The 16,270-nt window shown below is 42.1% G+C and overlaps 1 protein-coding gene and 1 non-coding gene across 16 annotated transcripts in view; both read right to left on the minus strand.

Annotated features, from left to right (window-relative positions):
• SPECC1 (sperm antigen with calponin homology and coiled-coil domains 1) overlaps nucleotides 1–16,270 on the minus strand; it is a 476,325-nt gene that overhangs the window by 423,598 nt on the left and 36,457 nt on the right. The window contains exon 2 of one of the 15 annotated variants that reach the window (XM_064271861.1): nucleotides 10,773–11,121. The exons of the other annotated variants lie outside the window; for them this stretch is intronic. The gene's annotated coding sequence lies outside the window, so the exon portion shown is untranslated. The remainder of the gene's footprint in view (nucleotides 1–10,772; nucleotides 11,122–16,270) is intronic. 15 annotated transcript variants of the gene reach the window in all.
• On the minus strand, nucleotides 11,719–11,825 carry LOC111747846 (U6 spliceosomal RNA). The gene has a single exon (XR_002783795.1). It is a non-coding gene; the product is annotated as a U6 spliceosomal RNA (small nuclear RNA).

The raw sequence follows: 16,270 nt of genomic DNA on the forward strand, positions 1-16,270 counted from the left end.
TCACCAAAGAAATACACACTCACCTTTCAGTTGTGCACGCACTAACATTTTACTAGCATAGAGAAAAGACAGAGTGAGATCAGCTTCACTAGAGGGCACTGGTCTCCAATGGCCAGCAGGATCTCCCCCCACACCACCCTTTTATGACCAGTGCAGCAGGGCAGATATCCTAGGTATACTTTTCTCATGCCGTAGACTGGAAAGACCCCATTCCGTTCCTACCAGGAATAGATACAGAAGTGGGGTTGGCCAGGCACCATAAGGAACCTGGATATGTACAAGAGACAGAAAATGTTACTATGTGCCTAGAACAAGGGAAAGACTTTCCTGATAAGAAGACACTGGGAGAGAGTTGGAGAACCAATTCCTAGTCTTCTGATCACAGATGTTCCTGGTCCAAGGCCTTTACTTGGGCAGCCTGGATAGGAGGGGTACAGAGGGTGTGTGGAAGACCATCTCCCAACAACCCACCCCCTGATTCCCACTGGGACACAAGAAAACAAAGAAGCAATGCAGTCATATGTCTTGGTATGCCCAACTTCCATTTCAGGCATTGAGCTGCACGTCCATGGTTCGGTGCACAATGCTAACGGATGTTATATTTATGCGCCATTTGCTTAATATCTTTAGACGGATTTAAGGAGCGTCACCACTAGGACTACTCCTAGTAGGGTGATAAGGCTTGCTTGGAGGAGAGATTGAAACCAGCTACCCCATCATTACTCAGTCCAGGCCAAACGAATAGATCAAAGAGCTGTGTCTTTCTTTCCCTTACGGAGGATTTGAACTGCATTCTTTGTATCACTGATGCTATTCATTATATGTCCTGATTCACTGATATAAAAGCAGTACTTTTCTCCCAACATGGCACCTGCACCCCCAAGTTGTGCCATCAGGATGTCCAGCACTCTGGTTTTGGAGGGCAATAGCCATTGTACTATCTTGTGTTGAAGTGATTCCAACGAGTCAATTGTATAATTGAATCCCTTCTCAATAGTAGTAACCCGTTGCCGTCACGTAGATTCTGATGCGTAGCGACACGAAAGTAGTAGACAGGTAATGTACTGCTTTTTCTAATTCACGTACCCCAATTTCAGGGATCAGGATACACACTGCCTGATAGAAAGTACCTGGTGCATTGCAAGAGGAGGCTGTGATGTACAAAAGAGCCCAGGTTAGAATTTGGGAGGGTAATATGCTCTCCTCTCTGGTGATACTGGGGACCACATACCATAGACCACATTGTCCCCACCAATGCAGAGGAAAGACCTTATACAGATAATTTCTACATACACTAAAAATTCCCATATTTCTTAATGCCAAGGTTAAGATAGCCCTCTTGACCTACAACTAACTGACAAGTGGGCATCTCCCCAAATGTCTCTAGTTATCTGAGCATCAGCACAGCACCACGCCCCATGGTATTTAATGAAGTCCATTCCAATTACATTGTATGAACAGTATATGTTTCAGAATAAGTAGTTTTTCTTAGGTTGGGTTCTCTAAGAATTGGGCAATCATATGGTCTGCTGTACTAGAAATGATGAAGTGAAGAAAGAGGGCATCAAAACCATTGTCCAAAAGAACATTTTAAGACCTAACATGAATTACAGCAATGTCAGTGATAGGATATATCCATATGCCTACAGGCAACATCACTAATGCCAAAATCGAAGAAATTGAAGATTTTTATCAACTTGTACAGTCTGAAATTAACCAAACATGCAATCAAGATACCTTGATAATTACTGGTGATTGGAATGCAAAAGCAGGAAATAAAGAAGGATCGGGAGCTGGAAAATGTGGCCTCGGTGATAGGAAGCACACCAGAGAACACAAAATAGAATGTTGTAAGACCAACAATTTCTTCACTGCACATACCTTTTTTCAACAACATAAATGGTTACTGTACACGTGGACCTTGCCAGGTGGAATACACAGGAACAAATTAAGTACATTTGTGGAAAGAGACGATGAACAAGGTGAGGGTCCACTGCAGAGCAGACCATCAATTGCACATATGCAAGTTCAAGTTGAAGCTGAAAAAACTAAAACAAGTTCACAAGAACCAAAGTACAACCCTCAGTATATGCCACCTGAATGTAGAGACCATATACCAAGAATAGATTTGATGCTCTGAACACTAATGACTAAAGACCAGATGAGTTATGGGAAAACATCAAGGATATCATACACAAGGAAAACAAAAGGTCATTAAAAAGACTGCAAAGAAAGGAAAGACCAAAACAGATGTCAGAAGAGACTCAGAGACTTGCTCTTAAATGCAGAGTAGCTAAAGTGAATGGAAGAAATGATGAAGTAAAAGAACTTAACAGAAGATTTCAAAGAGTGGCTTGAGAAGACAAAGTATCATGACGAAATATGCAAAGACCTGGAGTTAGAAAACGAAAAGGGAAGAACGCACTCAGCATTTCTCAAGCTGAAAGAACTGAGGAAAAAAATCAAGCCTTGAGCTGCAAAACTGAAGGATTTTATGGCGAAAATATTAAACAATGCAAGAAGCATCAAAAGAAGATGGAAGGAATACACAGTAGTCACTGTACAAAAAAGAACTGGTCGACGTTCACCCATTTCAGGAGGTATCATATAATCAGGAACCAACGATATTGAAGGAAGAGATCCAAGACGCACTGAAGGCGCTGGCAAAAAACAAGGCTCCAGGAACTGATGAAATATCAATTGAGATGTTTCAACAATCAGATGCAGTGCTGGAAGCGCTCACTTGTCTATGCCAAGAAATTCGGAGACAGCTACCTGGCCAACCGACTGGAAGAGCTCTATATTCATGCCCATCCCAAAGAAAGGTGATCCAAGGGAATGAAAACATTATTAAACAGTATCATTAGTATCACACACAAGTAAAATTTTGCTGAAGAGAATTCAAAAATGGTTGTAGCAGTACATTGGTAGGGAACTTGCAGAAATTCAAGCCAGATTCAGAAGACATGGAACAAGGGATATAATTGCTGATGTCAGAGGGATCTTCGCTGAAAGCAGAGAATACCAGATGGATGTTTGTTGTTGTTGCTCCTGTTATTAGGTGCCGTTGAGTCAGTTCCCACCCATAGAGACCCTAAGCACCACAGAATGAAACCCTGCCCAATCCTGCACCATCCTCACAATTGCTGTTATGTTTGAGCCCATCGTTGGAGACATAGTGTCAACCAATCTCATCGAGGGTCTTCCTCTTTTTTGCTAACCCTCTACTTTACCAAGCACGATGTTATTATCCAGGGGCTGATCCCTCCTGATAGCATGTCCAAAGTATATGAGACACAGTCTTTTTTAAAATTATTTTTTATTTTTATTGTGCTTTAAGTGAAAGTTTACAAATCAAGTCTCTCATACAAAAATTTATGTACACCTTGCTATATACTCCTAGTTGCTCTCCCCCTAATGAGACAGCACACTCCTTCTCTCCACCCTGTGCTCCCATGTCCATTCAGCCAGCTGTGTCCCCCTCTGCCTTCTCATCTCCACTCCAGACAGGAGCTGCCCACATAGTCTCATGTGTCTACTTGAACCAAGAAGCTCACTCCTCACCAGTATCATTTTCTATCTTATAGTCCAGTCCAATCCCTGTCTGAAGAGTTGGCTTTGGGAATGGTTCCAGTCTTTTGCTAACAGAAAGTCTGTGGACCATGACCTCCAGGGTCCTTCTAGTGAGATGAAGTCTTGACATCCTTGCTTCTGAGAAGCATTCTCATTGTACTTCCTCCAAGGCAGACTTGTTCCTTCTTTTGGAAGTCCATGGTATATTCAATATTCTTTGCCAATTCAAAGCCATCAATTCTTCATTTTTCCTTATTCATCATCCAGCCTTCCCATGCCTATAAGCAACTGAACATACCATGCCTTCGGTCAGGTACACCTTAATCTTCAAGGTGACATCTTTGCTTTTTAACACTTTAAAGAGGTCTTTTGTAGCAGATTTGCCCAAAGCAATGACTCATTTGATTTCTTGACTGCTGCTTCCATGGGTGTTGACGGTCAATCCAAGTAAAGTGAAATCCTTGACAACTCCAATCTTTTCTCTGTTTATCATGATGTTGCTTATTGGTCCAGCTGTGAGGATTTTTGTTTTCTTTATGCTGAGGTAGTCTTTGATCTTCATCAGTAAGTGCTTCAAGTCCTTTTCACTTTCAGCGAGCAAAGCTGTGTCACTTGTATAACACAGGTTGTTAATGAGTCTTCCTCCAGTCCTGATGCCACATTCTTCTTCATATAGTCCAGCTTCTTGGATTATTTGCTCAGTGTACAGACTGAGTAAGTATGATGAAACGATAAAAACCCTGACACACCTTTTCTGACTTTAAACAATGTGGTATCCCTTGTTTTGTTCAAATGACTGCCCCTTGATCTATGTACAGGTTCCTCATGAACACAAGTGTTTTGGAATTCTCCTTCTTTGCAATGTTCTCCATAATTATGATCCACACAGTCGAATGCCTTAGCATAATCAATAAACACAGGTAAACATCTTTCTGGTATTCTCTGCTTTCAGCCAGGATCCACCTGACATCAGAATTGATAGCCCTCATTCCATGTTCTCTTGTGAATCCAGTTTGAATTTCTGTAAGTTCCCTGTCAGCGTACTTTTGCAACCGTTTTAGAATTCTCTTCAGCAAAATTTTACTTGCATATGATATTGTTTAATAATGTTCTGATTCCCTTGGATCACCTTTCTTTGGAATGGGCATGAATATAGATCTCTTCCAGTCGGTTGGCCAGGTAGCTGTCTCCAAACTTCTTGGCAAGCGAGCACTTCCAGCACTGCATCTGTTTGTTGAAACATCTCAACTGGCATTGCATCATTTCCTGGAGCCTTGTTTTTCGCCAATGCTTTCAATGCAGCTTGGACCTCCTCCTTCAGTACCATCAGTTCCAGATTATATGCTACCTCCTGAAATGAGTGAATGTCAACCAATTCTTTTTCATAGAGTGACTCTGTATTCTTTCCATCTTCTTTTGATGCTTCCTGCATTGTTAAACATTTTCCCTATAGAATCCTTCAATATTGCAACTTGAGGCTCGAATATTTTCCTCAGATCTTCCAGCTTGAGAAATGCTAAGCGTGTTCTTCCCTTTTGATTTTCTACCTCCAGATCTTTGCACATCATTATAAAACTTTATTTTGTCTTCTCGAGCTGCCCCTTGAAACCTTCTGTTCAGCTCTTTTACTTCATCATTTCTTCCTTTCGCTATAGCTGCTCGACGTTCAAGAGCAAGTTTCAGAGTCTCTTCGGACATCCATTTTGTTCTTTTCTTTCTTTCCTGCCTTTTTAATGACCTCTTGCTTTCTTCATATATGATGTCCTTGATATCATTCCACAACTTGTCTGGTCTTTAGTCATTAGTGTTCAAAGTATCAAGTCTGTTCTTGAGATGGTCTCTAAATTCAGGTGGGATATACTCAAGGTCATACTTTGGCTCTTAGGGACTTGTTCTAATTTTTTTTTTCAGCTTCAACTTGAATTTGCATATGAGCAACTGATGGTCTGTGCCACAGTTGACCCCTGACCTTGTTCTGATTGATGATATCGAGCTTTTCCATCATCTCTTTCCACAGATGTAGTTGATATGATTCCTGTATATTCCACCTGGCGAGGTCCACATGTAATGGTGCCATTTACGTTGTTGAAAAAAGGTATTTGCAACCCTGCAAGGTACTGGCACCTACCTGGTGCCATAATTGTGCCTTTAGAAGGCGATTCCATCATTCTGTCAGGCCAGGTGCTTCAGGATGATAGGGAACATGGTAAGAACAGTGAATTCCATGAGCTTGGGACCACTGCTGCACTTCATTTGCTGTGAAGTGAGTACCTTGATCTGAGGTGATGCTGTGTGAGATACCATGACGGTGGATAAGGCATTCTGGAAGTCCACAGATAGCAGTTTTGGCAGAAGCACTGCATGCAGGGAAGGCAAATCTGTATCCAGAGTAAGTGTCTATTCCAGTAAGAACAAAATGCTGCCATTTCCATGATGAAAGTTGACAAATGTAATCAACCTGACACCAGGTTGCTGGCTGATCACCTTGAGGAATGATGCCATATTGAAGACTCAGTGTTGGTTTCTGCTGCTGGCAGATTGGGCACTCAGCAGTGGCTGTAGCCAAGTTAGCCTTGCTGCGTCCAAGTCTGTGTTGCTGAGCCCAGGCATAACCTTCATCCCTGCCGTCATGGCTACTTTGTTCGTAAGCCCACTGGCAATGACAAGAGTGGCTAGAGAAAGAGAATGACTGGTTTCCACAGAACACGTCATCCTATCCACTTGATTGTTAAAATCCTCCTCTGCCAAGGTCACCCTTTGGTGAGCATTCACATGAGACAAATATCTTCATGTCTTTGGCCCATTCAGAGAGGTCTATCCCCATACCTCTTCCCCATATCTCTTTGTCTCCAATTTCCAATCATGTTCCTTCCAAGTCCCTGACCATCCAGCCAAATCACTGGCCACAACCCATGAATCAGTATACAGTCGCACATCTGGCCATTTCTCCTTCCAAGCAACGTGAACAACTAGGTGCACTGCTTGAAATTCTGCTCATTGAAAGGATTTTCCTTCACCACTGTCCTTCAGGGGAGTCCTAAAAGGGGCTGTAGTGCTGCCCCTGCCTACTTTCAAGTGGTGCCTACACATCACACAGAACCAGCTGTAAACCAAGAACAAGTTTGCTCTTCCTTAGTCAACTGATCATGAGGAACTCTCCATGAGGCCACAGGTGAAGATTGGGAGAGGGCAGGTAATGTGACAGGAGTGGAGAACATGGACATTTGGGTCACTTCCTCACGCAACTTACTTCAGGTCCTCCTTGGGCCCAATATTGTATATACCACTTCCATTTAATGATGGAGTGCTGCTGTGCATGTTTGATTTTATGGCTCTGTGGGTCATAGAACACCCAGTTCATGACGGGAAGCTCAGGCTGCATGATGACTTTGTGGCCCAAGGTTAAGCATCAATCTCTACTAAGGCCCAGTAGAAAGCCAAAAGCTGTTCCTCAAAAGGAGAGTAGTTATTTGCAGAGTATGGCAGGACTTTGCTCCAAAATTCTAAGGTTCTGTGCTTTGATTCACCAACAGGGGCCTGCAAAAGGCTCCAAATAGCATCTCTATCTGCCACTGACACTCTACTGGATCAGCTGGATCATATGGCCCAAGTGGCGGAGCAGCTTCCATGGCAGCCTGAACCTATTACAGAGCCTTCTCTTGTTCTGGGCCTCACTCAAAACTAGCAGCTTTTCAAATCACTAGAGAAACAGGCCAGAATAGCACACCCATAAGGCATTGTGCCTCTTTTTTAGTTGAGGGAAGGGCCAGACTGAAAAACTTATATTTCTCTTTAAAAGGAATATCTTGACATCACCCACAACACTGGATCCTTAGATTTTCACTGAGGTGGAAGGCACCTGAATTTTTGTCAGAGTACCAGAACTGATTTGACGGCAATGGGTTTTTTAGCGTACAAATGCTTTAACAGTAACTCCAGAGTCACTGACACTTCTTCCTTACTTATTATGATAATCAGCATAATGTCATCCATGTAACAGACCAGTGTGACTTCTTGTAGATGGGAAAGGAGACCGAGGTCCCTGCAGACTAAATTATGACACAGGCCCAGACAGTTGATATGCCTCTGAGGTAGGACACTGAAGGTTTACTGCTGGGCTTGCCAGCTGAAGACAAACTGCTTCTGGTGTTCCTTCGAAATTGGAATTGAGAAAAAGGCATTGGCCAGGTTAGTAGCTTCATGCCAGGTACCAGGAGATGTATTTATACGCTCAATCAATGAAACCACATCGGGAAAAGCAGCTGTGATTGGAGTCACCACCTGGTTAAGTTTACAATAATCCACTCTCATTGTCCAAGACGCATCTGCTTTTTGCATAGGCCAAAGAGGTGAGTTGAATGAGGATGTGGTGGGTGTCACCTCCCCTGGATTCTTCAAGTCCTTGATGGTGGCAGTAATCTCAGCAATCCCTCCAGGAATGAGGTACTGCTTTTGGTTTACTATTTTTCTAGTTCTAATAGCCTCCACTTGGCTTTTCCTACCACAGTCAGGGACCCAATGTGTGGGTTCTGCCACCTGCTGAGTATATCTATTCTGGAACTGGGGTAATCACTACAGGATGAGTTCAGGGGCCCGCTGGACCCACTGTGAGCTGAACCTGAGCGAAGACTCCATTAGTAACCTGACTTCCATGTACCCCCACTCTGACTGGTAGGCCACAGTGATGTTTTGTGTCTCCTGGAATTAGTGTCAGTTCAGAGCCAGTAATCCCTGAAAAGACTGATCATTTTCTTTTCCCCAATGAATAGTTACTCTCATAAAAGGCCGTAGATCCCTTTGGGGAAGAATGTTAGAAAGATTAACAGAATAAAACTTTGGCAGTGTAGTGGGGTCCTTCCTCAAGGAGGCCCGGCCTCCACTTCATTCAAGGGGTTGTAAGTCTGTAAACTCACTCATGTCTGGGAATTGATTGAGGGGCCGTAGCTCTCTATTCTGGTGATTCACATTAGAATGGCATTCACTGGACTATAATTCTTCTGCTCATACAGGTCAAGTAAATATTGAGCAGATTTCCAATCTATTTCACTCCTAGTGACAGTCCCTAGTGTCCTAGGGACACCAAGACTAAGTGGCCAACACCAGAAGTCTATACGAGTCCAACTATTCTGATCACTGCTTTCACTCTGCTGTCCTTTATGGTAACCATGCCCACCTTGTCTTTGTCAGTTGAGTGCCGCCACTTGGCCCCTACCACCATGGGATCCAATCAGCCCCATTGTAGTTAGATGTCTTAATTCAGTTAGGGCAGTTTCCACTGTCAAATCTGACTTACATAAAATAGCAATCATAGTAGTTCTCAAGGATGCTGGGGTTCCTTTCACAAATTTGTTTCTCACAGTTGTGGCAAAAGGTGTGTCCTCTGGGCACTCCATGTGTGGATCTGTGGGTCTAACCTGATAAATCCACTCTAACATGCCAATTCGCTTAAGCCTTTGGACACCTTCTTCTACAGTATACCAAGGCAGGTCTAGTACTCCAGCTTGATTTAGTGTAGGCCACCACGTAACCCATGCTTCAGTAAAACAACAAAATAAACTATTAGATTCTTTCCTGATCTCTCGAGCTGAAACACTGAATGAAGGATCTCTGCTTAGTGGGTCCATATCAATAAACTCAGGCTGATCCAACTTTATATTCCTTGCACCACTATCCCACATCCTTAATAGACACTCCCATGCATATACCCCAGGTTTGTTCGTACATATTAGAAAAGTCAAGCAGTTCCTTTAGAGTGTAGTGTACTTCATTTTGTGTCACACTTTGTGCTTCACCTTTTGGGGCTCACTGGGGCTTAAGTTTACTGATTGCTCTAGAAGCAAAAATGGGTGATGGGGATGTGTTCTGAGAACATTCAACAGTGTTTTGTAAGGCATCTCCCTGATCCCCAGGCAATGATTCAGATACCTCCCCAAGTGATTTGTCAGGCAAAGGCTCTTCAGACACAGTTAGATTAATCTCATCAGGCGAGGTGTGGAAAGGCTAATGGTTTTACTCAGGAGGGTGGTTTAGCAAAGATGGAGTAATCTCTTCAGATGGGAGTGAGAGGACTGGCTGGTTATGTTGGCAGGACAGGAGTGATTCAATGGAATTTAGGGGCTCAATGTCCCCAGCTTCCTGATTATTTGCCAAAATGTCCCCATTCCAAGTTTCAGGATCCCATTTCTTCCCAATTAATGCCCTCACTTTAACTTCAGACATCATTCGAGGTTGAAAATTCACTTGTAATTCAGCTTATGGTAAGACTCTAGGTTTGGTTTTTGGCAATATCAGCTATGTTACTACAAGAAATAAGGCTTCCTTTCAGGGTACAAGTGGCAACTTTGCCGTCATTTACACAGTGCTTAAGCTGTGACTCTGAAGCCCTGAGTTCATCTCTTTTTTTCATCAATTTTTCTACTGACAGTAGGACCAATCAACCAGCTTCCTTATACTTCTCATTCTGACAAAATTATAGGAAAGCATCAAGCATGTGATAACCCAGAGACTTGCCTCTCACCAGTACTTCATCTATTGTTGTGATTTTTTTCGGTATTTCTCTTGCCGCCTCTAGCCATGGATTAGCAGGGCCATTTTTACTACTGGAACCCGAGTCATCAATATCTTTAAGACTAAACAGACTTGAGAACTAATTTAGAAAACTCAACCTTACAATCAATTTTGTTTCTCTAGAATCACTCTCGGTTACCAAAAGTCTTAGGCTTTGTCAGCTAGAGAAGGAAAAACACTGAAATACTCTGTGTGTGAATGGAGATGATTATATCACAAAATGGAGGTAACTACATCATTACATAATTACCAAACCACTGAGAATCATGATCCAGCCAAGTTGACACACAACCTTAACCATCACGTGGTTCAAAAGGCTCTTTCTTTTGTAGGTGCAATTGAACAAAGTATCACCATTACCAGACCAGGTTAATGCGGACTTGGTGTCCATCCAAGCAACTGCATTAGTCTCTGGCCCAAGGGGAATGCTCATGGTGTTCCATACTTCAGTCGTACAACAAGTGCTGGTCTCTTCCATGCTCCAACAGTAGGAGTCAGTCACTGCACATTGGACCACCTGATCACATTCTGCAAGTTCACCCAGGTACCAAGTAACATTAAACTCAGGCTCAAAACTACTGTCCTCAGAGTCAAACCATATCATTTGATTACAATAGTTTTGGGGAACTTACCCCAAATTTGGCCATGCTATTCAAGTTTTCAACATAGAGAAATTCCTCTCCAAAGTAGGGGAGCTCCCCACAGGCAGTCCTTACACTTAAAAAGATGTTTCCCAGGATTGGTGGAGTCAACCATATTTGTTTATCAAATGATCTCCTTGGTACACCAGGTCATACAAACAGTTGGTCAGTGTGGGGCACTAAATAGATAAATTGGCTGGAATCATGCATGTGAAGAGGTGGCTCTTCATCTTAGTTCAAATGCTGACAGAGCCAGCAGTTGGTCTGATTAGCAGCTTTAGCAAACAGCTGTTTCATGGGGTTCCATTGATGAGGGGCATGTCCGTCACTGTGAGATAATCTGGAGAAAGAGAAAGAGAACATTAACAATCCCCCCTCCCCTTACCTCCCATAGGTAGAGATGCTCTTTCCCTATAACTTGAGGGTAGGGTTGCCTGGGGATGGCCATCCAGACTGTCTGTCCTAGTCCTACAGCAACAACGTCTACAGGAAACCAGTGCTCCTGTTGCTTAACTCAGACCTTTCAACCCCGATCATTCAATCTGGGAAGAGAAATGACATCCTAAACCAATTTAATATAGCCTATTATGTCACCCATCTGAATCAAGGGGTCGTGAGTCCCAGATATGACTACAGGAACCCTGGTCACAACGGGAGGAGCCCTGGTTCCTCAGTGTTCTGTCACTACCTTCCCCAGTTCTGTGGGATCCCTTGAAGTGTTTGTTTCATTGTATTCAGGAAACTTCTTAGCTATTGGATTAGTCCAGTTGTGCTGACTTCCCCTGTATTGTGTGTTGTCCTTCCCTTTACCTAAAATAATTCTTGTCCAGGATCTAATTAATGAATACCCCCTCCCTCCCTCCCCAACCTCGTAACCATTAAAGAAATGTTTTCTTCTGTGTTTAAACCTTTTCTCGAGTTCTTATAATAGTGGTCTAAAAATATGGAACACTTCACGAATTTGCATGTCATCCTTGCACAGGGGCCATGCTAATCTTCTCTGTATTGTTCCAATTTTAGCATATGGGCTGCCAAAGCAAGCACCAACATCGTTCTTAATGGAGAGAGGCTGAAACCACTTCCCAAGAGAACAAAAATGAGACAAGGATGCTCCTTGTCAATACTCCTATTTAATATTGTGCTGGAAGTCCTAGCTAGAGCAACAAGGTAAGAAAAAGAAATAAAGGGCGTGCAAATTGGGAAGGAAGAAGTAAAACTATATCTGTTCATGGATGATAAGATACCATGCATAGAGAATTCTAAAGATTCCACAAGAAAATGACTAAAACTACTAGAAAGATTCAGCAGAGTAGCAGGATACAAAATAAACATACAAAAATCAGTTGGATTTCTATACACCAACAAAGAGAACTGTGAAAAAGAAATCAGAAAAGCAATACTAGTTGTAACAGCCCCTAAAAAAATAAAATACTTAGGAGTAAATCTAACCAGGATACAAAAGACCTATACAAGAAAAACTACAAAACACTACTGCAAGAAACCTACATAAATGGAAAAACATACCATGCTCATGGATAGGTGGACTAAACATTGTCAAAATATCAATTCTACCCAGAAACCAAAAAAAGCAAACCCGCTACCACTGAGTAGATTCCAACTCATAGTGACCCTATATCAATCTACAAATACAATGCAATCCCTATCCAAATATCAACAGCATTCTTTAACAAGATGGAAAAACTAATCATTAACTTTGTACAGAAAGGGAAGAAAATATGTAAAGCATTAGTGAAGAAGAACGAAGTAGGAGGCCTCCCACTACCTGAACTCAGCACATACTATACAGCTATGGTAGTCAAAACAGCCTGGTACTGGTACGACCACAGACGCATTGACCAATGGAACAGAATTGAGAATCCAGGTGTAAATTCATCTACCTATGACCATCTGATCTTTGACAAAGGCCTAAAGTCCATTCCAGGTGTCTGTTAGTTTGTCATACTGTGGTGGCTTGTGTGTTCCTCCTGGTGAACAGGTTTCAGGAGAGCTTCCAGACTAAGACAGCGTGGCCTAACAATAATAACAAGAACAAAGTCCGTTAAGTGGGGAAAAGACAGCCTTTTTAAGAAATGGTGTTGGCCAAACTGGATGTCCATCTGTAAAAAAATGAAACACGACCCATAGCTCACACCATTGTTGTTGTTGTTGTTAGGTGCCATCGAGTTGGCTCCAACTCATAGCAACCCTATGCACAACAGAACAAAACACTGCCCGGTTCTGCGCCATCCTTACAATCCTTGTTATGCTTGAGCTCATTGTTGCAGCCACTGTGTCAATCCACCTCACTGAGGGTCTTCCTCTTTTCTGCTGATCCTGTACTTTGCCAAGCATGATGTCCTTCTCCAGGGACTGATCCCTCCTAACATGTCCAAAGTATGTAAGATTCAGTCTTGCCATCCTTGCTTCTAAGAAGCATTCTGGTTGTACTTCTTCTAAGACAGATTTGTTCATTCTTTTGGCAGTCCACGGTATACTCAATATTCTTCGCCAACACCACAATTCAAAGGCGTCAATTTTTCTTCGGTCTTCATTACTCACTGTTCAGCTTTCACATGCATATGATGCGACTGAACATACCATGGCTTGGGTCAGGTGCACCTTAGTTTTCAAGGTGACATCTTTGCTCTTCAACACTTTAAAGAGGTCCTTTGCAGCAGATTTACCCAGTGCAACGCATCTTTTGATTTCTTGACTGCTGCTTCCATGGCTGTTGATTGTGGATCCAAGTAAAATGAAATCCCCAACAACTTCAATCATTTCTCCGTTTATCATGATGTTGCTCACTGGTCCAGTTGTGAGGATTTTTGTTTTCTTTATGTTGAGGTGCAATCCATACTGAAGGGTGTGGTCTTTGATCTTCATTAGTAAGTGCCTCACACCATACACAAAACTAATTCAAAATGGATCAAAGACCTAAATTTAAAACCAAAAACTATAAAGATCACGGAAGAAGAAACAGAGTCAATGGTAAAACCAAACCTGTTGTCGTTGAGTTGATTCCACCTCATAGTGACCCTATAGGACAGAGAAGAACTGCCCCACAGGGTTTCCAAGGATTAGAAATACCCATGTTTTATTTAGTAGCCATTGCTCTTAATCACTACACCACCAGGGTTTCCAAAGTCAATGGTAGGGTCCCTAATATATGGCACAAACAGGATAAAAACCATAATTAACAATGTACAAACACCAGAAGATATGATAGATAACTAGGATGGTCTAAAAACTAAGGACTTATGCTCATCAAAGGAAATTTACGGTCCTGGACAAAGAGGGAGAAAAATGTAGCAGAAAATTCAAATTCACACACACAAAAAAAAGACCAGACTTGCTGGTCAAAAAGAAACTGGAGAAATCCCAAGAGTGTGGACCCCAGACACCCTTTTAACTCAGTACTGAAGTCATTCCTGAGGTTTATCCTTCAGCTAAAGATTAGACAGGTCTATAGGGCAAACAATAACATATGTGAAGAACATGCATTGTAGTTCAATCATGTATATGAGACTAAATGGTTACACCAGCCCAAAACCAAAGACGAGAAGTCAGGAAGGGACAGGAAAACTGGATGAATAGAAACAGGGAACTCGTGGTGGAGAAGGGGAGAGTGTTGGCACATAGTTCGGTTGACAACCAATGTCAAGAAGCAATTTGTGTATTGTTTAATGAGAAACTAATTTGCTCTGTAAACTTTCACCTAAAGTACAACTAAAAAAAATAAGAAAGACAAAAAAGAGATTTATTTCTCAAGTCGATAAATTAAAAAAGATGTTTTAAGCATATTTTTTAAGGGTATAAATGTAACTAATAGGGGGATTAAAGCAGTTGGCTGCTAACCAAAATGTTGGCAGTTCCAACTCACCAGCCACTCTGGGGGAGAAAGATGTGGTAGTCTGCTTCCATAAAGATTAACAGCCTTGGAAACCTTTTAGGTCCGCTATGACTCAGAATCGACTCAACAGCAGTGTGTTTGGTTTTGGTTGGTTTAATAGGGGAATTAAAAGTAGATAAGCATATACTCCAAATTATGACAGGAAGGAAGAGAAAAGTCAGACCATGTGGATAAGATATAAATCAGTTTATAGCTGAAGATAAACGAGTAGGTGTTGTTTTGCTTTACTCTCTCTTCTGACCTTCAACCCAAACAATAAAAACTAATGACACGGAAGAAAAGCATCAACTCAGACGAAGTAAGAAAACTGCCACAGTCTTAAACTACAAACTATGACACACACCTGCCCAATTCTGCCAGATCTGGACTGAGTTGGAGAAATATGCTGAAAGTATACATTTCCCAACTTAGGCATCCTGCAGGATACAGATGTTCCAGGAAGAAAAAGTCACCATTACAAAGGGCACCTCCAGTGCCCATTGATCGTTGCTGTTGTTAGGTGTCATTGATTTGGTTCCAAACTGCAGTACTATGTACTACAGAACGAAACACCATCTGGTCCTAAGTCATTCTCACAATCATTGTTATGCTTGAGCTCATCGTTGCAGTAACTGTGTCAATCCATCTCGTTGAGGGTCTTCCTTTTTTGTTGACCCTCTACTAAGCATGATGTCTTTCTCCAGGGACTGGTCCCTCCTGATAACATGTCCAAAGTATATGAGACAAAGTCTTGCCATACTTACTTCTAATGAGCATTCTGGTTGTACTTCTTCCAAGACAGATTTGTTCATTCTTCCTGCAGTGCATGGTATATTCAATATTATTTGCCAACACTTTTAATTCAAAGGCGTCACTTCTTCTTTCATCTTCCTCATTCATTGTCCAGCTTTTGCATGCATATGAGGCAAGTGAAAACACCATGGCTTGGGTCAGGTACAACTTAGTCCTTAAAGTGACATCTTTGCTTTTTAACACTTTAAAGAGGTCTTCTGCAGCAAATTTGCTCAATGCAAATCATTTGATTTCTTGACTGCTGCTTCCATGGGTGTTGACTGTGGATCCAAGTAAAATGAAATCCTTGACAACTTCAATCTGTTCTCCCTTTTATCATGATGTTGCTTATTGGTCCAGTTGTGAGGATTTATGTTTTCTTTAAAAAAAAAAAACCTTGGTGGCATACGGGTTAAGTGCTACGGCTGCTAACCAAAGGGTCAGCAGTTTGAATCCGCCAGGGGCTCCTTGGAAACCCTATGGGGCAGTTCTACTCTGTCCTATAGGGTCGCTAGGAGTCGGAATCGACTCAGTGGCACTGGGTTTGGTTTGGTTTGGTTATGTGAAGTGGTAATCCACACTGAAGTCTGTGGTCTTTGATCTTCAACAGTAAGTGCTTCAAGTCTTCACTTTTGGCAAGCAAAGTGGTGTCATCTGCATATACCAGGTTGTTAATGAGTCTTCCTCCAATCCTGATGCCCTGTTTTTTCTTCACATAGTCAAGCTTCTCGAATTATTTGCTCAGCATACAGATTGAATAAGTATGGTGAAAGGATACAATCCTGACTCACCTATATTGACTTTAAAC

This window comes from Loxodonta africana, chromosome 18 (genome assembly GCF_030014295.1).
Source record: "Loxodonta africana isolate mLoxAfr1 chromosome 18, mLoxAfr1.hap2, whole genome shotgun sequence".
NCBI lineage: Eukaryota > Metazoa > Chordata > Mammalia > Proboscidea > Elephantidae > Loxodonta > Loxodonta africana.